This window comes from Trachemys scripta, chromosome 10 (assembly GCF_013100865.1).
Source record: "Trachemys scripta elegans isolate TJP31775 chromosome 10, CAS_Tse_1.0, whole genome shotgun sequence".
Taxonomy (NCBI): domain Eukaryota; kingdom Metazoa; phylum Chordata; order Testudines; family Emydidae; genus Trachemys; species Trachemys scripta.
This window is the reverse complement of record NC_048307.1, coordinates 33,284,519-33,311,519: the sequence shown is the minus strand read 5'-3', so window position 1 is coordinate 33,311,519 and position 27,001 is coordinate 33,284,519.

Here is a 27,001-nt window from a genome sequence, read left to right as displayed (position 1 = left end):
TGCCTTTAGTTTCATTTAGTGGCCAGTTTGTGGAAAGTGTCTCAGCTGTACAATCATGGAGGAGGTTATTAGACTAATGTGTAGTAAGGTAAAGAAAACTTGAGAGAGAGGAGAACTAGCCCTGCATTCACAAAAATGGAACAACTAGAGTGGGGATGTGCTAAAATACTCCCCTCATCATGTAAGCACAGGGTAATATCTATACAAATAGGATACATAATCTAAATCAACAGGTATGGAATAAGGACTTGTAGATGTGCCACATTAACAGATTGGCCAGATCTGAAAATTTGCCACCTACCTGCTCAGAGCTATCATGCTAAAGTTCTTTCAAATGTTATGCCACCCTGTCAGTCTAGAGGTGAAACGTAATATGAATACATACTACAACACCAGACACCAAGCTCAGCAAAACTACTGGCAAATAGAGAAGGGAAATATAAAATTGGATGTCTGTTTTTTTAAAAGGCTGATCCTTGTTCACAAGGTTTTTTGTCTTTGCTCCTGTGAAGGAACAGGGAACTTGAAGGCAGATACGAAATCAGGGGCCTGATTCTTTACTACTCTAAGGCTGCTTCACACCATTCTGGCAGGGTAAAGGGACCTTAAACTGAGCATAAATGTAATATATTTACAACCCACTTTCAGTCTTAATGAGAATCAGGCCTCAGAAGTTTGTTTTCTTCTTACTAGTGTTGCTTAAAGGAGAACACTACTGAAATTCTAAAGAGACTCAAACAAATCCTACAATGTGTATATATGGGGGTTTTTTAACAGCTGTTCCATGTAGAATGGTGGTGAGGGAAAGGGTTTCAAGGTGGTAGTACTTTCCTATCTTCAGAGGAAAAAGGATTAAGCTCTGGCAGAAAAAAACATGAAATGAAAGTGTTAGGTAATTTTTGTAGAGTCTTTACCCAGTGGATTAAATCTCTCATATGGTATTTCCTGATTGCACAGATGGTTACTAAGTACTTCACTGCTTAGATGGTTTGCACACAAATACTTATTATTTGCTGAGGAGAGATGTCTCTGGTTTGAATTGCTTACTTTGAGCAGACCGGATTAGGGGTTTGTGGGGCCCTGGGCCAGAGCAAGTGGGGGCCCCTCTGCACCCCTTCCGCCTGCAGTCCCCCCTTCTCCCACGCTCCAGCCAGGGGACAGGGTTGGGACATGAGGGCTTCCTCCACTCCCCAGCAGGAACGCTGGGCGGAGCGGGTCACAGGGCGTGGGGGCCTCCCAATTGGTCGGGGCCCCTGGGCAAAGACCCGTTGGCCCAGTGGCTAATCTGCCACTGCTTTGAGAAAGAAAGGTATTCTGAAAAATTGATTGTAAAAGATATTTAAGGCTTTATCCCTGGGTCTTAGTTACATCAGTTAAACATTTCATGTTTGACTAATACAATGGTATTATCCAAAACCCAGTGAAGTCAACATGAAATTTTTCTGTTGATTTCAGTGGACTTTGGTTCTAGACCTAGAGGAAGGAAAGAAACAAAGGCAATGCATTTTAAAGCCAGCCATTCCATATGCAGTACATTTACTGCCTTTGACAACAGGCAGCTTTACATGCAGAGTTTCTAGTTTCACATCCGTGCAAGGAGAGTTGGTCATTTGAGTTTTGCAATTACTGAAAGATGCCTTAAGACTGCTTTCTCTGCTCTTTGCAACTTAGCCTTCAGCTATCTTTCTATGTGTTTTATTTTGTTCTTTCTTTGTTTTTTTGTTTTGCTATAACACTTATTCTAATCCTTTAGAAATGGTAGCATTCAACATACCTTAACAACTGCAAATAAGGTATTGGCATTGGATGGGTTATTTTATATTTTAGCTTTTGATTATGTATTCTAAGTGGTTTATATTGAATGTATGGCTACCATGGGTAGTAGGATGATCTAGTCTAACCCATTAAAGCACTGAGACTGTCTAAAGACCCTTCACTTTTCTCTCATGGTACTTATTAGTTACAAAGTTACTGGAGAAATAATTTGCCCTTTGGAGGCAGCTTTGAATCTATAATTGTCGAAAGATAAGCTCTGGGGAGAAAAACAAAATGTGCTACAGTGAAAAACAGTTATCTGACTGAATGTGTACCTATGCACGTGGGATGAAATCCTGACCCCATTCACCCAGGGTTTTCTCACTGTATAAAAAATTCCATTTTGTTCTCGGCTAGTGAAAATTGGCAGACCCCAAAAGTGGTGGCCTCTTCTACACCATTGCCCAAAGCAATGCCTTCTGCAGCACCATTGCACTCGTTATAAAAGCCCTACCAGTGTCAAACATTTTTTCTCTCAACATTCACTAATTCAACAGTCCACAGCTGCTGGAGGAAATTTCACCCAGACTTTACTTCCCGAATCGCAGTGTTCTGAGGCGATGGTTCTGTATATGCAGAGCCAGGGGCTCCAGTAAGACCTTCTGATATTACAGCTTTAAACTGAGCAGTAATAAATAGAAATATAAGTAATAATTAAAAAGCCAAGAGCCTTAACTAGTCCTAACAACTATTTAAAGACAAAGCACAGTTGCAAATTTATTATGAATACTGCGTGCAATTTGCATTATAAATGGAGGGTGTCTCTTATTGATCAGGTAATAACCATATCCTATTCTGATAAGCACCATGTCCAAATTATTGAGTTAACAGGGAACACCCAGAAGTTAACAACACACTGAAATGTGCTGTCCCTCACTGTTGTGCCTCTCAGGAAGGGTAATCGCCACACTCCAACAGCAAATGTGATTTGTTCAATATTGGATTTATTTTAAAAGCTTCCTCTATCCTGGCAAAAGGTTGTTTTTACATTCAGCATAAAAAGCTGCAAATATTGGTGTGGGGGACTGGACGCTTCCATGCTCCCTGCCCCGGGTCAGTGCTGCTGAGCTGAAGCTAAGTGGGGAGGAGTAGCTTTTAAAGAAAATATAATCTGAAAGGCAAATGACTCGGGAGAGAATTTAGCATTCCTCTAGAGCAAGGAGGACAAGGGGCATATGGGTAGCAGGGTGGGGAAGGCATGATTAGTTGAGGTGTTGTAGTCACCTGGATGTGGAGTTCTGAGAGCAGTAACCAAGCAGAGCACGGATTTGTATGCCATACAGTTATGCCAATTGGACACACACACACATCCCAGCAGAGAGCTACACAGAGAAATAATTGGACAGTTGTGGGGTCAGAAACTGTGCTGCTTCCCTGCACCGCAGTTGACTGAGACAATTCTGCTTCAGCCTAACTATTGTTCATTGAGTTTGTAAAAATGCCTTTTCCCTCTGCATTTTTCTTTAAATTGTTCATGTGAATAAATTTTGAGCTGGCAGTTGAAATTGCATTTTAAATTCAGACACAGCTACCCTATTACCAAAGTTTAGTGGTAGGTGGGTTTTTGTTTTTTTGTTGCTTTCTTCTTTTTTTTCCCCTGTATCATGTTGTATACAGTATTATACATATATGACATTATGTAAACAATTTCTGTGCATAGAAAGCTATTGTGACTGGCTGGAGTGTTACAAGATTACAAAAAACCTGCAGTAGGTTCATCTTAAAGGTAGAAGTGCAAAATGGATCCTTCCAAGTTGATTTTTGTTTCACGAGAAATTGTAAGTTGGGCAAAGATATCATTTCTGCTCAAACACCTGCTTAAGATTCCTGCTTGGCAACATGCCTGGAGATAGACATCATCTCCATACCATTATATGCTTCCTTTAAAAGCTGCCTTTAGACCAGTATTAGCCCAAGTGCTCTAGCACTTTGGTATTGCATTGCCTGTCCCTCCACAAATGCACATGGAATCAGCACAAAACCACTAAGCATTAACTGAAAACAATTTCCAATTCAAAAAACAAAACAAAAAAATCCTAATCTCCTGGAAAGTGTTACTTTAATGATGTCTTTGCTTTTTTTCCCCATCCCCAGTAAACCCCACGATCACACTACATTCTCCCCTCCTCTTTGCAAACAGACAGAAAAGGCCTGTTTACAAACACTTCAGAGGGGAAATTTGTAACTTCCACTTAATTATTTGCAGGGGAAGGTGCTTCCATTCAGCAGATGAATTGTAAATATTCTGCATATGCTTTGTTGACAACACACAAAATGGAAAAAAGTTGTATCTGTGAAATATTAAGCTATATATGTATATAGATAAAAATACATACTATCTTTGACTCGTTACTACAGAGCTGTAATCAACTGTATATTAAACTGTTTTACTGTATTGCAGAACATTTCACGCTATCTGAGATGTAGAAAAGCTGGGAAAGTAATTCACAATACAGTATGTCAACTTCAAATTTGTTTGCTTTTTTATTTTGCTTAGGCACCACTTAAACCAGAATCTGTGCCAGTTGTACACTGTTTCAGAGAATTACTGTTTGGAACATACACTCTTGGACCTTTTATTTACTGAACATTGACTCCTCACAATAGTTCTTTGTGATTGCTTATGAAACTTCACTCATTTCATTTGTGGTTAGGTAGGATATTTGAGAAGAATTTTAAAAAGCAAAGGGACTTCTCAGGTAGTCTAGGGCTCAGATTAGAAGTACTCTAATTATTTGGTGGTAAATGACCTTTACATTTTAAATACCAGTTTTTACAAAACTGCTTTCTGAAACAGACATTTTTTTATAATACACTACTATACATTGTGAGTCTGCGCTACAGCAACAGTTAACTGACAGACAATGTTCTTGGAAGAGTGCTGTTGTCACTCTTAATTCAGGTGCAAATCTAAGGAAATGAAGAGAAAGAGCCATATTGATTTTAGTTTCAGTAGAATCTCTAAGGAAAGAGTTCGACTAAGATTTTCAGAGCCTTAATGTTTGTGAACTAGAAAACTGAACACCATAGACAAGGTGTAGTATGGTAAGTAGCACAGTACACTGTACAACTTGGGTATCTCCAACAGCATCCTGTTGTATTTTACTTGGGTTCATGTGGCTTTGATATATTTAACTGAAAAGATTTAAAGAAAATTCTAAACTCTTGCAAAATAAGTGCAGAAGAAATTAAGGTTTTTTTTTCTTTTTTTCTGGATTCTATGTCCACCCTACTCCAACCAGATGCATGCACTCTTCTTATCTTTATGCCTGCCAAATGAACCTTATTTATTTACATTTGCCACATCTTTTAAAGGACATCTTTACATCCTTTTTACCTGGTGATGACAGAGTTATCCAGTTGTAGATTATTTTGCATGTTAAATTGGACAGCAAATGAATTGTGGCTTTACTGTTATTATTTACATAGCCCCATTGGTATGCAATGAGATTTCATGCTTCATCAAGAACTTTGTCCCTCACTGAACCATTGAGAGTTACAGTCTGATTTTTCTTAAAGTTTTCTCAGAAGGACAGGTAAGTATCAGAGAGCTTGTATAACGCACATATGGTACCATTCAGTCTTAAGGCAGCCAGCCATTAGCCACATTTACCACCATATTACTCAAACCCAACCCAGGAATTTTTATACCAATACATATATTTAACCAATACTAAAGAGTTCCTGGGTGTCAGCCTTCTGTTGTAGGTGAAAACTGTTTGAACATTATCCGAGTATTTCTGTTTGTTTTCATTGTAGATCATGGTGATTGTCAACAGCCAAGAGACATTTTTTAATAAATCTTATAAATGAATTTCCAATAAATCCAGTCTTCCTGTTTTCCTTATTAATTGTATGTTGTCTTCTCCAAAAGTAAACTATTTTGAAGGTCCTAAACTTCCCTAGTTACTAAACTCTTGGAGAAAAATGCTGTGTGTACAGATATGGAGTTAAAATTATCCAGCGTTGTACAGCTAAAAATACTGCATGTAGGAGGAAAAATGTTTTCCAGAGATTTTTCCAACTGTATAACATCAGACACATTAAATAGCATTTCCAAATATTGAGATGGCTAAGTTAGACCATATGTGTATAACTTTCCTATCATCCACCTTCAAGATCTGGGGTGGTGTGGTTTAGGAAGCCTGGTGTCCCACCTAAAGTAAACTGTGCACTATATTGAAAAATCTAAGTTTAAATCTGGAGCAAGCATTGTCCCGCTGGGTAGCAGTGTGATCTAGTGAACTGAGCACTTGAGTAAGAGCTAGGAACTCCTCTAAGATCTCCCAGCTGACCTTGAGACATTTACTTAATGTCTCTGCCTCAGTGTCCACATCTATAAATGGGAATAATGATACTCTTCTCATGCATGTGTTGTGAAGAATAATTGTTAATTTTATATAACACTTTAAAGCTGTAAATTAAAAGTACCATATAGTTGCTAACTACTATTGTTCCTAATTTAGTCTTCCTCGTTGTTCTTTCACTGTGTGAGGATATGTGCCAAGATTTGTCCACGATTCCTGACATTTAAGCATCTTGTGATAATTGGGCTTTAATGGCTGTGCAAGGAAGTTGATACATCTGTTGTGTACACACTGTATGAGTCCAGGTAGGAATCAACCTTAATCAGTGTATTTTACCAATTTCTAGAATGAGCCCAAGTCATATCTGGGAACAATGAAATAATGCAGAATTGTGTGGGTTTTACTATAATTAGGGCCCTACCAAATTCATGGCTGTGAAAAACATGTCACAGACCATAAAATCTAGTCTCCCCAGTGAAATCTGGCCATTGTATGGTGGGTCATGGTATTGCCACCCTTACTTCTGTGCTGCCTTCAGAGCTGGGTGGCCAGAGAGCGACGGCTGCTGGCCAGGCACCAAGCTCTAAAGGGAGCACCACTGACACAGCAGCGCAGAAGTGAGGATGGCATGGTATGGGGGGGGTGGCACTTTTGGGGGGCAGTGCCGCCCTTACAGGTGGGTGACGTGGGTGACCATCCAGGATGCTGTGATCGGCGGGGCATTGTGATCACTAACTCATGCACACAAAAGGCCCCTTTAACTCCTGAGCAATGGGCCTGGAGCCAGACAGGGGCAGGGCTGGGGGTGTCCCAACCGGGGGCTTCTAGCATGGACAGGGCCCCAGCTGCTAGTCCCAGCCAGGCTGGGGAGGGATGGGACTTCCTCTTCCCCTGCACGGGCAGCTCCCTAGGCCCGGTCAGACCCACCTCTGGGAACCTCCCCTGGCTGCAGGAAGCGCCACGGCTGGGAGCCCAGCTCTGAAGGCAGTGCTGCCGCCAGCAGCTGCACAGAAGTAAGGGTGGCCATACTGCGACCCCCATACAATAGCCTTGCGACCCCTCCTCCCCCCGGCGGTTGTGTCGGGACCCCTGCAGTTACAACACCATGAAATTTCAGATTTAAATATCTGAAACCATAAAATTTAAGATTTTTTTAATTCTCTGACTGTGAAATTTACCAAAATGAACCTTGAATTTGGTAGGGCCCTAACTATAATGATGTTGCCATAGCATCCAAAAAATACGAGCCCTATAAACCATAGGACAATATGGTTCCCATTCCAAAGCACTTACAACCCAAAGCAAAACAAAAACAAAAAAGAAGGAGTGAGGGGCAATAAGGTAAGAAGACCCAGGTGAACAGGGTGATGACAGCTGCACACACCACTTGTCCATTCCATTTGTAAAATATCTTTTTCTAAAACTTAGTGCTGTGGGGTCTTTTTCTGGGGAACAGTCAGAATTGAGAGGTGAGAGAGGAATGTGTTTTAGCCGAACCAACAGGTACTAGTTGTAGGGTTGGTAAATAACTACGTCAGGAGTGTAATATGTAACTTGTTTGTATCAATGTATAAAACATCTCCATCTATTATCCTGTCATCCTGATGTTATCTTAGGAGTGTGTTCATACCATAACTTTATGTTGGGATAGGCCTGTGCTAGCCTTCTGGAATGAGTTTACGTGAATACCTATTGCCTAGTACTTGTTAGTAGTGTCTGTTTTAGCAACACCAGCCATGTTTTTGCCAAGTTCATGTACCAGACAGTGAAGCAGGCATTTGCTTTATGACAGGGCCTGACCTTGGTTCATAGCCTGGCTTTTGCTGACTTTGCCTCAGGCCTTGCACCAGGCCCTGTGCTTCAGATTCTCTCTTTCTACTCTCCTGAGGGGGAAAGCACAGTGAATAGGTTAGTGAGTCTGGGCAGCTGAAAGGTTGTGGTGGTCAGATGGGGCCAGATGAAGGAGGGAGCAACACACTAGTAAATGAAAAGCCCAGAATCCAGAATTGAGTGAATGATGGTTGAAGGCCTCTTGGCTCCTGCTCCCCTTATAGAAGTGAGGAGAGGAGGACATTGGGTCTGTGCCATGGGCAGGACCAGGGGAGAGGACCGAGCGGAGGCTGGAAGGCCCAGACTTCTGCATCTTCGGCAATGGTAGGTGCTAGTTGCTTTGGAAAAGGAGCCATGAAAGAGTGGAGATTTGCATAGTCCAGCTCCTCCCAGATGGCTGTTACAGTGCTCCAGGTACAGGCTTCTGAGTCAGGACAGGCTGGCCAGACATCCTCAGATCCGATAAGGGTCAAGCAGCCAAGTCTTGAACCTTTCACATTGTCAGAGCCATCCCTCTAAATAAGGAGGTTTTGTTTCAATTATTTTAGTTCTTACAAGCACAATGTACTGCTGTTCACTGGAGCTGATAGCGGTAGAACAGTCAGATATAAATCAGTGAATCAGAACTCGTGGTCGGGCAGCTAAGTAATAAACAGAAATTCAAGAGCCTAATGCACCAGAAAGTGTAGGGAGCTACGTGTATGGTACCTGAACTGTCTCGCTTTATTCCCACTCAAACCCATATAAAAGACAAGGGTGACCATATGGTCCCTGAAAACCTGGAATGCACCAGTTGTCTGTCTGTTGGACTACAGTCCCCTCTACACTGCAGCCCCCTGAGCCAATGAAACTTGCAGCAGGCTGGCTGAGCACAATAGCCCCTGGCAGGTCTCTCCTGTATCTCCATGGTGCCCCATCATGAAGCCTTCCAGGGTTTGTAGACTGAGGCTTGGCATAAACCACAGATGTTTGTCCTAAAACCAACAGTTGTGGAATGTCTGGAGAATTAATTAATTTATTGCCAAGTAACTCAAATTGAAACAAACTGTACTCTACACAAACCTCCTTGAGCCAGCCCTCACTCATGCATAGTCAGATCTATGAGAAATTGGAGACCTCAGGCCCTGGGCAGGCATCTGCACAGCCACCATGTTCAGGGCAAACAAGTAACTGAATAGGCATAGGTGCCGACTCTGTGGGTGTTCTGGGGCTAGGTTATCCACAGAAAAAAAATAGTGGGTGCTAAGCACCCACCAGCAACCCACTGATCAGCTCATCCCCCTCCTCCCCATCGCCTCCTGCCCGCCAGTGATCAGCTGTTCAGTGGGGGTGCGGTGCCCTTGGGGGAGGGGTCAGAATGGGGCAGGAAGAGGTGGAGCGGGGGTGGGAAGAGACGGGGTGGGAGTGGAGGCAGGAGCGGGGGTCGAGCACCCCTGGCAAATCACAAAATCGATGCCTCTGTGAGCAGGAATCTGCGGGTGAAATGGAGCTGGGGGGAGCTATTGATGGAAGAGAAGAGGGAGAAGACTGGCACATAGTGGGAGATGAGAAAGTGAGAAAGAGTGAAGAAAAAAGTTTAGAAATATACTCCCCAAATCTGCCCTCACCCGCAACCAAACCATTGCTGTGGCTCTACCCCTCCTTGCTCAGGACAAGCCTCCTGGGTTGGACTTTGAGAATCTGATCACTTATGAAAGTAAAATAGCCACATTAGTCTCTTTCACTTTTCATTTTGCAGTCCAGCAGCGTTCTCTTTGGTGGCAAAGTGTACGTTAAGCTCAGTGCACCACCTTGGCTTTGCCCTGTTCTGTGGTGCTAATCTCTGCCTGCCCTCGCTCCCTAGAGCTGCTAGAGCCACCCTCTTAGCAGACAAGAGTCTGCAGTTCTGCACTGCAGGACCTCTATACATGGTTGGTTCCCCCTGAGCCCCAGATGTCACGCCCATGGACCTTGCCAAGGAGAATAGGTAACAGGAAATAAAAAAAGGCAGCTATCGTTTCCTCTCCCTGATGCTACAGATTCCCTGCTTCAGGCTGAAACAGCAGGAAACACACAGAGGCTTGGACACCAAAAATCTGTCCATTCTGGAAGTAAAGAGGACACAGAATATGCAGAAGATTGCAGGTAAGAGAAATAACAGGCAAGGGGAGTCTCTACACGGCTGTATAGACCCAGCATTTGGACAGATGCCAGAGCCATTCAAGGACCATGCTACGGTGTAAGTGAAGTCTTTCCTCCTTTCACAGTCACCTGACATTCCCCTCATGCTCCCTCTATGGGTCTCTACTTGCTCCCCAGTCTCTGAGGTCCCATCTCCTTCTGTAGCAGACTTGAAAGCAGATACTTCCCCTATGGGTTGGAAAGGAATCGTTTCTACCTCTCCCTGGAACACTAGAGGATAGTGTCAGATTAGAATGAGACATCCAGCCAAGCGTAGAAGGCCCAGCAGACACCAGAGACTCTCCAGTCACCTCTTTGGTAGAGGATTTGGTCATCCTGTCAGAAAATGATTTTTCACGTAGAGGGCCATATCAGTACCTAGATGGACAGATAGGCAGACAGACAGATGCATTGATTTACTCAATAGGATTCACATCCAGCAGCAGATGGTATCCATAGTGACCAGCTGGAAAGAAGACATGTGGGCAAAACAGTTATTGGCTTTCTCCAAACACTCTGGAGGGAAATTAATTGCACTGTTTGTGGGCAAGTAGACTATTGAAACAGCTGAGAAGAACCAAGAAAACAGCTGAACATGTGGGAAGGGATTTTAAAGCTACCTACCAGATAGGGCTGCTATTCTTGTGGAGCAGATGCTGGATTCTCTAGAGGAATATGTTGAGAAGAGTCCATAGAAAGTATAGGGGTGAAGCGAATTGGATTCCGTACAAAATAAATAGAATTTTAATTTGCAAAGATAGTCTCCTCTGTTAAAACTTGCCAAATGGGTCTGGTTCTCTAGAGCCCTTACAACTTCTAAGTGACTTCATGGTGCTCTGGTGCCTCTGTTTCTGAGTCCAGTCACACTTCCCCGTTCTCATATGACTGAGAATCACTTCCGAGCTATACAGGAACACTTCAGTTTCCCTTTCTCCCAGGGCGTATGCACAGATAAATACATTGAAGATTGTGGGGCTCTCAGATTCCTGGTAACAGGGCCATACAAGTCCCTGAGATAGATAATGCTTCAGTCTCTTCTGCCCTGGTGCTGTTGCAGGCCTCCACTTTAGGACCCACCAGGGTGACCAGGTGCCTGCCACGCAGAGCTCCATCACAGGTGCTCCCAGTGCTCAAGTATTTGCCTGAAATCATTGTTTAAAAAAACAATAACTTGCCCGCTTCCAAGGCGAGTCTCCTCCTTTGTTTGATGCAATGGATGCTTGTGCTTTGTTTCCACCTTAGGCTTGTCTATACAGTGTGCAGCAAGCTGGGGTGGATATCTTACATCACATTACCCTACCGTGCACTAGCAGTCCATATGGACCCTGCTGCCATGCACTAGAAGTTCCCTAGCGCATGTTGACCAGGGTGGATAAAAATCAATGATTTTTTTTTTAATCAAAAAAATCAGATTTTTTTATTAAATGCTTTTAGAGGAAAAAACCTATCTAAAGTTAGTTTTAATTCAGGTATATTATAGCTCAAAGATATCTCATTATGGAATAGGGATTATAAATTCTAATTCTATAGTATGAGACAATATATTCATGTAATGTTTAAGAAAAGTTTTGTAAATGAGTTCTAGTAGTTCATGGATTAGGGACCCAATCTTATGGGGTTCCAGGGGCTTCTGTATAGATTATTAGGTTAATCTTTCTATCTATCCAATGGGACTCAGTGCTCGGTCTAGAAGATACCATCAGAGATGCTTAGTTTTGCGGTTCTCAAACTGTGGATTTGTGTCTCCAGAGATAACATGCTTGTTAACAGCAAAAATGTTTTTAAATAAATAAATAATATATAGAGGTGAGAAATAACAGACCTCAATCGTATTGTCCCTCTGCAAATTTGTGTACACAGAGTCAATCCCTTACCTCTCTTTAAAAGTGCAAAGTTTCAAAAAGTTCAATGAATAGAAGATTGTTGGGGGCGGAATAGAGCTGGACAAGGAGAAGAAATCTGAGATAAATGTGAGAAGGGAGGGACAGGGAGTAGAAACAAAAGTGAAACTGTTTGAGCAGCATATTCCAGAAGTCTTGAGGTCTTTCTGAGTGTAGCCTTCATTGATTTGAGATCTACCATAACATTCTCTCACTAGAAGGGAAAACCTCTAATGGTGGCAGGCCATAAAAGAGACCCAGTTTGGGAATATTTTAATTAAGTTTCTCTACCTGTGGGTAAGACAGGCATGTGTGCAAAATGCAAACAGTGCAACAAAGAAATGCAAGGCCTGGTTGACCGAATGAGACAACATCATGAAAAGTGTTCCTTCTCAGGAGGAAGCTGCGCTGAAGATGATGAAAGGCCCATGTCTGAACATGCAGGATCTTCAGGTGGGTAAACTTTTTTTATTTCATACTTCTTCCTTAAGGACTGCCTGTGTTCCTTCTGAACTATTCTTGAATTCCCATGTTTGAGCAAAAAATATAGTTGTTACTCTATGGTACTATCATTTTAGGGGCAGTTGTGATAAAAATAAATTGCTGAAATAGGCAGATCTTTCTTTTACAATTTCACCATTAAAGTAGTACTGAGTGTCAGTGAATGCAATGAGTAATACTAAATGAGCAGTATTGTAATAATAATTAAATAACTGCATTGACTTGATTTTGTTTAGGAAACTCCATCCTCAACATACAAGATTCTGAAGTCTATCCACCTTCAAGATCACCATCATTTTCTATAGTTTCAGAGTTATCTGCCAATGATAGTGTTTCCGTCACATCATGTATGTCAGATAGCCACAGTGTATCACCTGTACCAAAAAGAAAAAAATCTCCATCATCCAGAAGCAACCATAGATAACTTTGTGATAAGAACCAGCAGATTACAAAAAGAAATAATTGATGAAAAAATTACCTGGTTTGTTTATGCAACAAACTCTCCTTTCTGTATGATTGAAAACCCACACTTCACTAACATGGTTCAGTCATTAAGACCAGGATACAGTCCACCTGTGACGATGCGGTTCTGGCGGGACCCAACTGAGAGTGCCAATTCAGGACAAATTGCTAAAAACAGGGCAGTTACAGCCCAAGGCTGGGGTTTTTCCACCTCTAAGGCAAACCAAACCAGCCAGACTAAGAGGACTTCGGTCTCACCCCACTGGCTAACCACAAGTCACACAAGCAATTCCCTTAGACACTCCAGTTTCCCAGTATCACCACCAGTGCCACTCATTATGGGGACAAATGGTTATGAAAACCAATACCCCAATAAAAGAAAAAAGGTTCTCCTGATCCCATAGGACCAAGCCCCAGATCCAGGTCAATATACAAATCAGATCTTACCCACAAATCACGCTGTTGCCAATCCTTTAGAATCTAAAATCTAAAGGTTTATTCATAAAAGGAAAAAGATATAGATGAGAGTTAGAATTGGTTAAATGGAATCAATTACATACAGTAATGGCAAAGTTCTTGGTTCAGGCTTGCAGCAGAGATAGAATAAACTGCAGGTTCAAATCAAGTCTCTGGAATACATCCCCCGCTGGGATGGGTCATCAGTCCTTTATGTAGAGCAGGGGTAGGCAACCTTTCAGAAGTGGTGTGCCGAGTCTTCATTTATTCACTTTAATTTAAGGTTTTGCGTGCCGGTAATACATGTTAACATTTTTTAGAAGGTCTCTCTCTATAAGTCTATATTATATAACTAAACTATTGTTGTATGTAAAGTAAACAAGGTTTTCAAAATCTTTAAGAAGCTTCCTTTAAAATTAAATAAAAATGCTCATCTTACGCTGCCAGCCTGCTCAGCCCGCTTCCAGCCTGGGGTTCTGTTCACCTATGCCTGCAGCAGGCTGAGCAGGGCGACTCGAGGTCAGGGCAGAGGCCTGGGGTATGTGTGGAGGTGCAGGGCAGAGGGCGGGGGGTGGGGGGAGGTCAGGGCAGAGGGCTGGGGGTGTGTGGAGGTGCAGGGCAGAAGGCTGGCTGTTGTGGGGAGGTAAGAGCAGAGGGCTGGAAGGTGTGTGGGAGTACAGGGCAGAGGGCTGGGTGTTGGGGGCGACTCGAGGTCAGGGCAGAGGGCTGGGGTGTGTGGAGGTGCAGGGCAGAAGGCTGGGTGTGTGTGGGGAGGATCAGGGCAGAAGGCTGGGCTATGTGTGGAGGTGCAGGGCACAAGGCTGGGTGTGGGGGGGGGTTCAGGGCAGAGGGCTGGAGGGTGTGTGGGGGATGCAGGGCAGAAGGCTGGGTGTGGGGGGAGGTGAGGGCAGAGGGTGTGTGGGGGGTGCAGGGCAGAAGGCTGGGTGTTGGGAGGTCAGGGCAGAGGGCTGGAGGGTGTGTGGGGGGTGCAGGGCAGAAGGCTGGGGTGTTCGGCTCGTGGGGGTGCTCCCAGCTCCCTGCCCTGAGCGGCTCATGGCAGGGGGCTGGGAGGGATATGCCCTGTTCCACCCCCTTCCCCAAGGCCCGTCCCTACCTCTCTCTGCCTCCTCTACAGAGCAGCAAGCACACTGCCACTCGGCTCTGCTCTGCTCCGCTCCCCCTCGCAAGGCCCATCGCCGGCAGGGGGAGGGGGGAGGAGGAGGAGGAGGGGCTGGAATGCACCACGTTGTGGGAAGAAACGGGGGGGGGGAGCTTGGCTGCCGCAGGATCAAGCTTCTGCCTCCTGCCCCCGCAGGGGACAGTGGTGTGCGGGTGGGCTGAGTGGGGCTGGGGGGCCGGGACCCCACCCCCCACTCTCCCCTGCAGGGGCAGGAGGCAGAAGCTTGGTCCTGCAGCAGCCAAGCTTCCCTCCTCCCCCGCTTCTTCCCCCAGCGTGGCACTTTCCGGCCCTTCCACCCCTCCTCCTTCTCTCACCGGGCAGGCAGCGTGCCACTCAGAATCGGCTCGCGGGCCGTGTTTGGCACTCAGGCCGTAGGTTGCCGACCCCTGGTGTAGAGCTTCCGTTTGTAGCAAAGTCCCTCCAGAAGTAAGAAGCAGGATTGAAGACAAAACGGAGATAAGGCATCAGCCTTATATAGTCTTTTCCAGGTGTAAGAACACCTCTTTGTTCTTACTGTGGAAAATTACAGCAAAATGGAGTCTGGAGTCACATGGGGCAGTTCCTGCATACTTTGCTGAGTTTCAAGGCATATTTGCCTTCTCTCAGTGGGTCCATTGTATAGCTGATGGTCCTTAATGGGCCATCAAGCAGGCTAGGCAGAGCTAACACCAGCTTGTCTGGGATGTCACCCAGAAGCATAGCATAAGTTTGAAATACAGACAGTATAGAGCCAATATTCAGAACTTCAACTACAAAATTGATACACACATATAGACAGCATAATCATAACCAGTAAACCATAACCTTGTCTTAGACACCCCATTTGACCTCCTTTATACAAGATTTGGGTGCCACTACAGGACCTTGATTGCAACAATGATCTATATTGTCCCAGATTGTATCAATAATGTCACACCACCCAACAGAGCAGATGTCACAGGCAAATTGCTGGATAAAGCATATGAAAGAGAAATTGAGCAGCGTGCAAAAGGTCTAGAGGGTAAAATTGTTAACCTGAGTCTTGATGGGTGGAGCAATGTCCACAATGGATCCTGTTGTATGTGCTTGTGTAACAACAGAGGAAGGGAATGTCTTCCTTACAGAAACAATTGATACATCAGGAAATGCACACACAGCGGAATACTTACAAGAAGTAGCAGTAAAAGCTATAACAAACTGAAAAAAAATTCAAATGTCTAGTACACAGCTTGGTCACAGACAATGTATCCAAGATGAGAAGCAATTTAGACGAGAGTAAAGAGAGTCCCAAGCTAATAACATACGGTTGCAGTGCTCATTTGATGCACCTCCTAGCTAAAGGCTTCAGTGTTCCAGAAATAAAGGCTAATGTTGAAATTGCAAAATACTTGCGTAATAACCACTTTGCAGCAGCTGCTCTAAAAAAAAGTGGGAGGAACCAAGCTAACTGTCCCACGAGACGTGCGATGGAACTTAGTAGTGGACTGTTTTGAGCACTATATCAAGAACTAGCCTAATCTGACGGCAGTTTGTGAACAAAATTGTGAAAAAATAGATGGTACTGTCACAGCCAAAGTTCTCAACATTGGGCTTAAGAGAAATGTTGAACACATGCTGAGTACCCTGAAACTTATTTCCATAGCCTTCAACAAAATGCAGGGAAATAGCTGTTTTATTGCTGATGCTGTTGAAATTTGGAAGGAAACTGAGTGAGATCTTAAAAAGAGAAATATGCAATGACAGAGTTAAATTACAAGCATTAAAAAAATGAATGGGACAAGCACTATCTCCAGCTCATTTTCTTGCAGATATTCTCAATACTCGGTACGAGGGTCAAACCTTAACTGCTGAAGAAGAGGAGTTGGCTATGACATGGACATCCAGCAATCATCCCTCCATAATGCCACCTATAATAAACTTCAGAACTAAGGGTGAACCATTCAAGAAATATATGTTTGCTGATGATGTTTTAAAGAAAGTCACACCAGTGAACTGGTGGAAGTCACTTAAGCACTTGGATTCAGAGACTGTTGAAGTGATAATCTCACTTTTAACAGCAGTAGCTTCTTCTGCCGGTGTAGAAAGAATATTTTCTTCCTTTGGACTAATTCATTCCAAATTGAGAAATCGTTTAGGACCTGAAAAAGCAGGAAAGCTTGTTTTTCTTTTCCAGATTATGAACAAACAGGAAAATGAAGGTGAAGACGACTGAGTTAGCTGCAGAAGTCAATATTTTAAGTTCCTCATGTTGACCTGGCTAACAGTCAATTTATTTTTTTTTTTAAATAATTCATTTAACTATTTTAGTTAAAAACAATTTTAACAAAAACAAACCTGATTTTAAAAAACTTGAATGTTTAACTAAATTCAAAAATTCATATGCTTGTTTTGTTAAAATATTATATGTTTGCTGTTGAATAAAAAAATCCAGAATACATTAATGTTGTTGTTTTAGTTAAATAAAACAATTTAAATGTCTGTATGGTGATGTTCTCTCCTAATACAACATAGCAAGAAAATCCTCCAAATATTAATGATTAACCTGTTGAATTGGAGATAGTTCACCTCCTAGTGACTTCATAAATATCTGCTTCAATTACCTTTGGTAAATGAAATAACCAAACAATCATTCAGTTTCTGATATAGCTGTAAAACTAATCTGAAAAGTTTTCAAAATAAATCACTTTAAAAATGTATCGTGTGTACCTTCTAAAAATGAAACCTACATCTATCTCTGAGTTGTGAAGAATAGGTATTAAGTTTATAACAACCAACAAGAATGCACTTTTATGTAGAAATCCATGATTAAATTGTGTCTTCCTGACTAGTGATTTAAATCATGATTTAAATCAAATCCACCCTGATGTTGACCTACTCCCATTTCCAAGCGAGGGGGATCAAAGTGCAGTGCGGGACTTTTAGTGCACAGTAGCAGGGAACACATGGACATTTAGTGCGCAGCAGGCCTAGTGCAAGGTAGAGTCACACCCCAGCTTGCAGTGCGCTAACTGTTCATATGGATGAGCCTCTTGTGGTGCAGTTTCAAATGTATTTCAGTCCAGTTGAAGGCCCTGGAGTGGTTTGTATTCAGTTACCATTGACATTGAATCCCCAAGTTTGTTAGATATAATTCAGTGCCGATTTCACACATCAGCTGGGGGAGAAGGGGCCTGCTGAATAATTCGCTGTAATGTGCTGCATAGCACAAGGGCCTCTGTCTATGTGTAAAAGCCTGGTAGTGATTTTAGCATGCTTTTGTTCAGACTAGTTAATCATGGTTTTGGTTTTGGCAACTAAATATAGTTGTTCTTTTGTATCAAGCAGCAATTCTAATTTCACAGCTTTCTAGGAATTTTATGGGACTTTAAAAAGTAGATGCAAATGAAATCTATTAACATTTTTAATTATCTTGTAAATGTAACATCTATCTGTCTTGAATATGCTTCCCAGGAGACGCACAAAGACAACCAGCATTGTTAAATTTGATATCTTGACTCTGAGAGTATGTCTACACTGGAGCTGAAAGGCATAATCTCCAGCTCAAGTAGACATACCTGCTCTAGCTCCGATCAAGTTAGTGTGCTAAAAATAACAAGCATAGCTGCCATGGCACAAGCAATGGAAGGGATTTATTAGGTACCTACAGTCTGGGTCAGGATCATACTTGGGATGGCTAGCCCTTCCTTCTGCATATGACATCACAGCTTCTCTTCGATTTTTAGTACAGTAGCTTGATCAGAGCTAGCACAGGTATGTCTCCTTAAACTAGAAATTACACCTCTAGCTCCAGTGCCAATGTACTCTCAAAGAGTGGGGAGTGGGTCAGGAAGGCAGTCAGGATGGTGGAGTCTGCAAAACCTAGCCCCCAAGATCCAACATGTTGTTTGCTTAAATGGGACCACAGTGGTGGATGAGGAGCTTTCAGAGATGATAACGTCTTAGCAGCCCTCCTTAGACCAACTGACTGACCAGGCAGATGGATTCCAAACTCAGCCAATGGCAGTGAGACCAAGAACAGTGTCTGAGTCAAAATGAACAACCAGCCCTGTCTGCAGAGGCTGGAAAAGAGTCTTCAAGGATAAACCTGAAGATATCAAAAACAGACACTACCACCTCAATATGTGACTCCTAGGTCTGCCAGAAGGAGCAAAGAACCCCAGTCTAATGTCCATTGCTTCTGAATTGATCCCTGAACTACTGGATCTGTTAAGAGAGAGAAAAATTAAAAATGCGGCCCCACAGATGTCACTTGCGGACACCAGGAATGGCCTTTGCCCCCTGACGTGCAATTGTCTGCTTATATAATCTTAATGGCAAGCAACCCATTATACAGGCTGCCTTGAGAAAGGGAGCTCCAGTTAATTCACACAGAGAACATTGTCATTTCCCAGAATTCTCTGCACTACCAAAAGGAAGAAGAATTGCACTCCATCTATCAAGGAAACTACTTGCCTATCCCCACCCCAACTATCATCTCTCATACACAACAGAGATACTGACTCCACTCTGCCTGGGATGCCAGCCTTCATTGCCCGCTTGCTATATTTTCAAACAAAGCCCATACCTGTATTCTCCCATGCTGCCCCTCTTGCATGGGAGGAGTTCCTGGTAAGCATTCACCAAGCCCACCTCGTTGTCCTCCTTCAGATCCCTCCATAAAACTCTGCTTGGCTGTTATCTCTACAAAATATTGACAATGGTTAGGCAGATAGTGCACTGAGACTATTGTCTATCATGCTGACCAGGAGCATCTGTTTCCTTGTGCTGCCCCCATCTGTCTATCTGTCCAACTGTTTCTTCTTTTATACTTTGATGATAAGCACTTGGGGACAGAGATTGTCTTTTTGTTCTGTTTTACAATGTCTAGCATGATGGGGTCCTGCTCCATGACTGAGGTTGCTAGGTTCTGCCACAATACAAATAATTGATTATAATCAATGTATATTACCTGGAGCTCTTTAAAGGAATACAATATTTTGTGATTAAAAACCCAGAAGAAGTGAAATTTGCAAAGAATCTTGTAGAAAATTTTAACTCGAAGTGTGTTCAGGTTTCTTTGTGTTAAATGTCTGTGGTCTGTAATTAAGATGGTTGTGCTATTTGTTCAATGGAAAGCCTTAAACTAGTTCACATTTCTTACTTCAGGTCTATGGTATGTGCTTGTGTGATCCACAGTAACACTGTGGCTTTGTCCCCCTCTAGTGGCTGGAACATAGGTTTATGAGTCTGCTGCAGCCTCTGAGCTAACTGACCTGGTCCAGTAATTCAGGCAGTAGAGTCTCATGCTTTTAGAGCTAGAGGGCCTGGGTCCGGTCCCTGCAGACAGTCAGATCCAGGCACATCTTTACACTCGACTTCATTGTTTATATGCTAACTGACAGTGAACAGCTCCTGTAATAATGTTACGGCAACTTACCCTCTGATCTACTGGATAAGAGCAGTGTTACCTTTCCATTTAGTCTACAGACAATATGCTAATTAATGGCAAATATCTAAAATACCACTTACATTTCGATTGATCCCAGACTATTCCCAAAACGCTTTACTTTCCATGTGGTCCTAGTTTCCCAGATACTGATCCTTAGAAATTAATTAAGACTGATAAACAGAGGTAAGCTCATGTTCCTGCTTTCACTCAATAGCATATCTTACTTTGTTGCTTAATTACTAAATTACTAGAGTGAATTTTAGTTAATATTTAAGACAATTTTGTAGCACTTGAAAAGTTCCCTCTCCTTGTCATATAATTGGGGGGTATAAAAGAGATGCAGTGGTCAGAGGAAGAATTAGCTGTCTGTTAGCAATACAACTTTGTTTTAGCATTTCTGTCCGAGTGGAATGGTGAGGAATGTATGCTGTATGGTTAATAATGTTGGTTCTGTGGTCAGTTTAAATGACTGGATCCTTTGTTCTGTCTTTAAACATGACCATTTCATAACAGTCCACTCATTTGGACTCTGATCTTGTTCCCATTGAAGTCAATATAAAATGCCCCCAGGATGACCTTAGCTCACAGCAGGGTTCTGTATGTAGTGTGGTTATTATGTTTAGGAATGTTGTTAACATTTAGAAGCTTCCTTTTATTGTTCTCTTGGAAACATACTGGTTCCCCCATATTTCACCGTTGCACAGAGCTGACTTAGACAAGGATTCCTTAAGCAAAATACAATCCCCCATCTTAACTCCACAATCCCCCACCTCTGCATTCTTTAAAATTCTATACATGGAATAATAAGAGCATTAGACACTAGATAAAACCTAAAAAAATAGAGAAGTTGAATATTCCCATAATTCAGAAAATGTCGTGCACTGAAAAAGGACATGGTGGCAGGGAAAGACAGGAAACAAGTATTTGCTGCATATTACACTGCTGAAAGGAGGGCAGCTACATTAATACATGAAAGCTTACCCTTTGTGGTTAGCTCATTCTTTACAGGTGATTTCTTGCTGTCTTGCAGTAATGTTACTATTTGATTGATATATATACCCCTCCTGATGAATTTATATCAGCTTTGTTTATCAGTTACTCCATTCTTACATACATGAATTATATCCTAGAGGAGACTTTAATGTTTGGGGAAATCCAGAGATGAGCTGCTAAAATCTTAACAACCGGTTCCCTATAAAAAGTTCTGATTTAAGGGATGTGCCACAGTATGTATTTTTTGTACCAATAGGGTTACCATACGTCCGTATTTTCCTGGGAGGAATTTTTAAATTTTAAAAATTCCGCCCAGACAGCAATTTAAGAACCAAAAAGCCTGACATCTCCAGGAAAATACAGATATATGTTAACCCTACCTAAAGTTCTTTTTTTAAAAAGATGGGCCTGAACTAGAAATGAGCTCCGTTTCACATGTGTGGGTCCCCACCACTCCCTTGGGGTGTGCCAGGGTGACCAGATGTCCCGATTTTATAGGGACAGTCTCGATTTTTGGGTCTTTTTCTTATATAGGCTCCTATTACCCCCACCCCCTGTCCCGATTTTTCACACTTGCTGTCTGGTCACCCTAGGGTGTGCACATGTGTGGGTCCCAGCTCCTCCCTGCCCCCTCTCATTGAAGTAGGTGTGCAGGGTTACTGTCCTGAGACCTGCAGGGCACCAGTGGACATGGAGCTGGCTGCAGACAGGGGTGTGGGGCAGGGCTAGCTGGAGGCAGGGAGTGCGACACGGGCTGGCTGCGACAGGAGCTGGCTGTGGGCAGGGGGTGCGACGGGCTGGCTGCAGAAAGGGGCTGGCTGTGGGCACGGGGTGCAACGGGCTGGCTGTGGGCAGGGGCTGGCTGCAGGCAGGGGGTGCAACAGGGGCTGGCTGCGGGCAGAGGGTGCGACGGGCTGGCTGCAGGCGGGGTGCGATGGGCTGGCTGCGGGCAGGGGCTGGCTGCAGGCAGGGGCTGGCTGCAGAAAGGGGCTGGCTGCGGGCAGGGGGTGCAACAGGGGCTGGCTGTGGGCAGGGGGTGTGACAGGGGCTGGCTGTGGGCAGGGGCTGGGGAGAGCGGCTGAGAGCAGCCCGAGCAGCAGGATGCAGCCGAGGCCCAGCAGAGCAGCCAGGGACCCACCAGGTAGTAGCAGGAGCCCCAGGGCCAGAGGTCCAAGGAGCAGCAGCAGCAGCAACAGGACCAGGAGGCAGTCCACATGGCGCCCTTAGCGCAGCGCCCCCCGGTGGCCGTGAGGAGGAATTACACGCTTCCCAGCAGAGCCCATCAAAGCTTCCCTTGCAGGGAAGCCAGTTAACAAGCGGTTCTAAAACCGCTTCAAAATTTAACAACCGGTTCGTGCGAACCGGCTCCAGCTCACCCCTGGGGAAATCCCAAGGCTGAGTAAAGCCCACATAGCCAGTTCTATCTTTTCCCTGATTATAGCTATGAGCAAAGAAGAGCTCCTGCACTCCAGTGGCACATGGCAGGCATAGCAGCCCTTCGGAGGGGCCCATTATCAACAGAAGTAAGTTAGAGCAGCCTCAGGGCTATTTTAACTTGCACATACCCCAGAATCAAGGAGTGCAAAGTGGCATAAAGTTCAGCTGGACTCAATAATTGGAGCCAATTTTTAAATGTTGAAATAAAACCATCCATGTGCTTTCAGAGATTGTGTCCTGTGAATGCCCCAGCAGTTATAGCTGCAATAGTAATGGAAGAAAATAAAAGAACTGATTTTAAAAAAACTTATTGTTTAAGTTCTACAAAAAAACTATTCATTTGAGGAGCTCCCACTACAACACAAATACAGAGTGTTTTGGAGAACCTAAATAGCCTACAGTTTTCTAAAGATGGAAAAGGTGCAGGTTGAAGCAAAGATCTCAAAAGACAATGTTCAGAACACAAGGGAGCTTCCAAATCTCTACAGCCAGCAGAGTGTGTCACCAGCAAGTTCTGGAGCTTCTAGTGCTTCAGACACCCAACTCTCCATCCCTGTCTTGTACAGGGGAAGGTTCCCAGTTCCTGTTTGGAAGTCAGTGTAATTACTCATGAAAAAATGTAACACTTGGGCAGACTGGAGATCAGAGAAACTAACGTCATTTAATTAAGCTAGACAGCAAAATAGTGGCAAAAAATCTTAGCAAATCCACTGCCTCTAATAGAGCTTGAATTCACTGCAGAGTTTACTTGAGTTATAACTTACAATTTGAGGAGTTCAGTATCTCAGCCAGAGGTTATGGGTCTATTACAGGAGTGGGTGGGTGAGGTTCTATGGCCTGTGATTTGCAGGAGATCAGATTAGATTATCATGATGGTCCCTTCTGGCCTTAAAGTCTCTGAATCTTGCCCCTAACTCAAGTCCCGTCTATACACACAAACCTTAACTTGAGTGTGGTGGTGCTTTTAGCTCAAGTTGGCCAGCTCGAGCTAGCACAGCTCATCAACTGTAACCCAACCACTCTGTGCAGCTGGAGACTTATTTCACAGCATGGTCGCTCATGCTTGAACTAGGCATTAACTCAAGTGTAGATAGCTTGAGTTAACTCTGCAATGAAGACATAGCCTGACCCTGTCACTGCGAATTCACATTAATCAGTCCAGCTTGAATATAAGAACGGCCATACTGGGTCAGACCAAAGGTCCATCTCGCCCAGTATCCTATCTTTAGACAGTGGCCAATGCCAGGAGCCCCAGAGGGAATGAACAGAACAGGTAATCATCAAGTGATCCATCACCTGTCGCCCATTCCCAGCTTCTGGTAAACAGAAGGTAGGGACACCATCGCTGCCCATCCTGGCTAATAGCCATTGATGGACCTATCCCCCATAAACTTATCTAGTTCTTTTTTGAACACTGTTATAGTCTTGACCTTCACAACATCCTCTGGCAAGGAGTTCCACAGGTTGACTGTGCATTGTGTGAAAAAATACTTCCTTTTGTTTGTTTTAAACCTGCTGCCTATTAATTTAACTTGGTGACCCCCTAGTTCTTGTATTATGAGGAGGAATAAATAACACTTCCTTATTTACTTTCTCCACACCAGTCATGATTTTATAAACCTCTATTATATCCCCCTTAGTTGTTTCTTTTCCAAGCTGAAAAGTCCCAGTCTTATTAATCTCCCCTCATATGGCATCCATTCCATACCCCTAATCCCTAGCTTGATCCCATGAAAAGTCACAAATCATAATATTTGGTGAAGACCAGCATCTTTTTTTGCAGTATACAAACAAATAAAAGCAGCTTTCCTCTAGAGCAGGGGTAGGCAACCTATGGCACGTGTGCCGAAGGCGGCACATGAGCTGATTTTCAGTGGCATTCACACTGCCCGGGTCCTGGCCACCGGTCCAGGGGGCTCTGCATTTTAATTTAATTTTAAATGAAGCTTCTTAAACATTTTAAAAACTTTATTTACTTTACATACAACAATACTTTAGTTATATATTATATACTTATAGTAAGAGACCTTCTAAAAACATTAAAATGTATTACTGGCACACGAAATCTTAAATTAGAGTGAATAAATGAAGACTCGGCACACCACTTCTGAAAGGTTGCCGACCCCTGCTCTAGAGTTAGGTGCAAAGGGGCCGTTCTGTAGGGTTCTGTGAAATGCTCTAATACTGGAGATGTTTAATTCTGGACATACCTTTGTAACTTCCATTAACTATTCTACAGTTATCTATGGTCATTCCTCTATTTAAATGGCTCTTGATCAGAGACATTCTCCTTAAGAGTGGCACAGAGGAAAGGTATATTTTGTGACATTTCTGGTTTGCTCTATTCATTGACTTCCTTGCAATAGCTACCAGAGATCCTCCAGAGAGACTCAGGAGCCAATCCAGGATAAAGAATATAAAATTGCTCTTTCAAAGATGACATCCTGCCTCAGTTGAAACACAACATAGTCATAGACCTATGTGGTCTCCGTGTCAATATGACCCAATCAGAGGTAATACCTCAAGGTACCCATCCAAGCATCATCCATGCTTGTGGATCCCTAAATCTATAACCTATTATCCCATAAACAAAACTTGGTTGTGTGACATTTCCCTGGTGCAAACCCCACACAGCAAGGCATGGCCAAGTTCTAGGTGCCTCTCCGCTATACCCAAATGCCCAAACAGCATGTTTCCAGTGATGTTGATGGACTCTGCATCTTCCCAAGGAACCTCCTACTGCTTCAGCTGGTTGGGAAACACACTACACATTCGTCTCCCTCCCAGTATAACACAAACTTTAATTACAACCTCAGCATTAGCAAACAAGCTGCATTGACAGATGTGCACAACATAGATGTGGTGTGTGCTTGTGGGCACATATTGAGATTATAAATAAGGTTTTGCGTTATATTTGGAGGGAGACTGTTTGTGTTTCCTTAGCTGCTGAAGGAAGAAGGAGGGTATGAATAGTTTCCAGTGGGTAGCTTCACTCCCATTCTAAGTGATGGGAGCTACTGGCCATTATGAGTAATGGAAAATTGTGAATAGAATGGGAAAAAAGTAACGTCCTTTAATTACAACCCAAGTTCTTCAATATGTTTGAAGTATGTTTAACCATATGAAAGCTGTGATGGATTGAAAAACCCAGATGTTAGCAAAAGGAGAAGCACAGGACCTTTTGTTCTTCAATGTCCCATTTTTAATTAAATGTAACTCAGAGTGAGGAGCAGATTTGCTTGAACATCCCCAAAGAATTCAATTTTGACCCACAGATTGTACTCTAAAGATACACTGTATTCGTCATACAAAATAGAGAGGCTGAATCCCTGCTTTAAGTGAACCAAAACTTATACAGAAGCACTACTGCGACGATATAATATCTTAAACCAATACTCAAAGATGGCTTATTTCACCCTTATCTGTTTGGCCAAATCAGTTTGACCAAAACGAATATTTTCCCCCAAGTATTTGTACTTTCTACAAATCCATAACCTTTATCTACTTGGATATATATTTTTAAAAAACCTAGACAGAATACATATTAATTTTATTTAGCATGAAAAGTGACCAAGAATTCAACTTGTAGAGACTCCAAAGACAGAAAACCATAGAAGTTGCTGTACTCCCCAAGTCGAAATTCTAGAGCTGGACAGCTCTATAACCTTTGGAACAGGTTACATTTTAGAGAAACTCAAAACAAGAGCCCCACATGGCAAAGCACTGGAGCAAGCAACATATTGTTCTCCTTCTTTATTCTTCCCAACATGTTTTGTGGCAAAGACACCTTACTCCCACAGGAGATCAGACAGCATCCTTTCCTAGGAACCACTCTGCAAACATGGACAAGAGAGTGCCTTGGTATACTGCCAGAATTCTCATTGACTTACCAGACACACCAGTTACCAAGTTTTCCTCCAGGACACTAAGTTTGAGAGAGAGTATGTCAAAGAGTGGTTGACAGCTGGAGATTTTTCCAGGACATAGCTCTACTGAACTTTGAACAGCTCGGAATTAAATTTCATCTACCTTCTCGAGATTTCTGCATGTACCTACAAGTTAGTTAGACCTTAGATCTTGAACTAGACATGCCTTAGACCTGATTATTAGAAACAAATGGGGAAGAACCAATTAGAGGCAGCACTCAGGGTCCTAACCTAATACGATCCTATCTGTACTAAACTGGGGCACTTTCCTACCATTATTAACCACCTTGAGACCTTCAAGTGGAAAATGCTTACTATATATGTGCTATTTATGATTGCATTATAGTCTTTCCTCTCTTCCCCCTGCTGCTCTCAGTGGTCTGGTCTACCACCTGTGTTCTGTAGTGGAAAAGGATTTGAAGAGCAGTTGAGCCTGCTCCTCCCTTTATGCCCTCAGGTGGGGAGGTACTCAGGGAGCAGCCCCAATAGACCCTGCTGGCCAAAAGAATCTGATCATACATGCGTGGGGTGCATGCACACCAGAAGTTGAATGCATGTGGACAACAGAACTCGAAGAACCACGGTTACTGTCAGGTACGTACCACATTTTCCAGTTGTCATTTGCTGCAGCATGAAGTGGAGCTTGT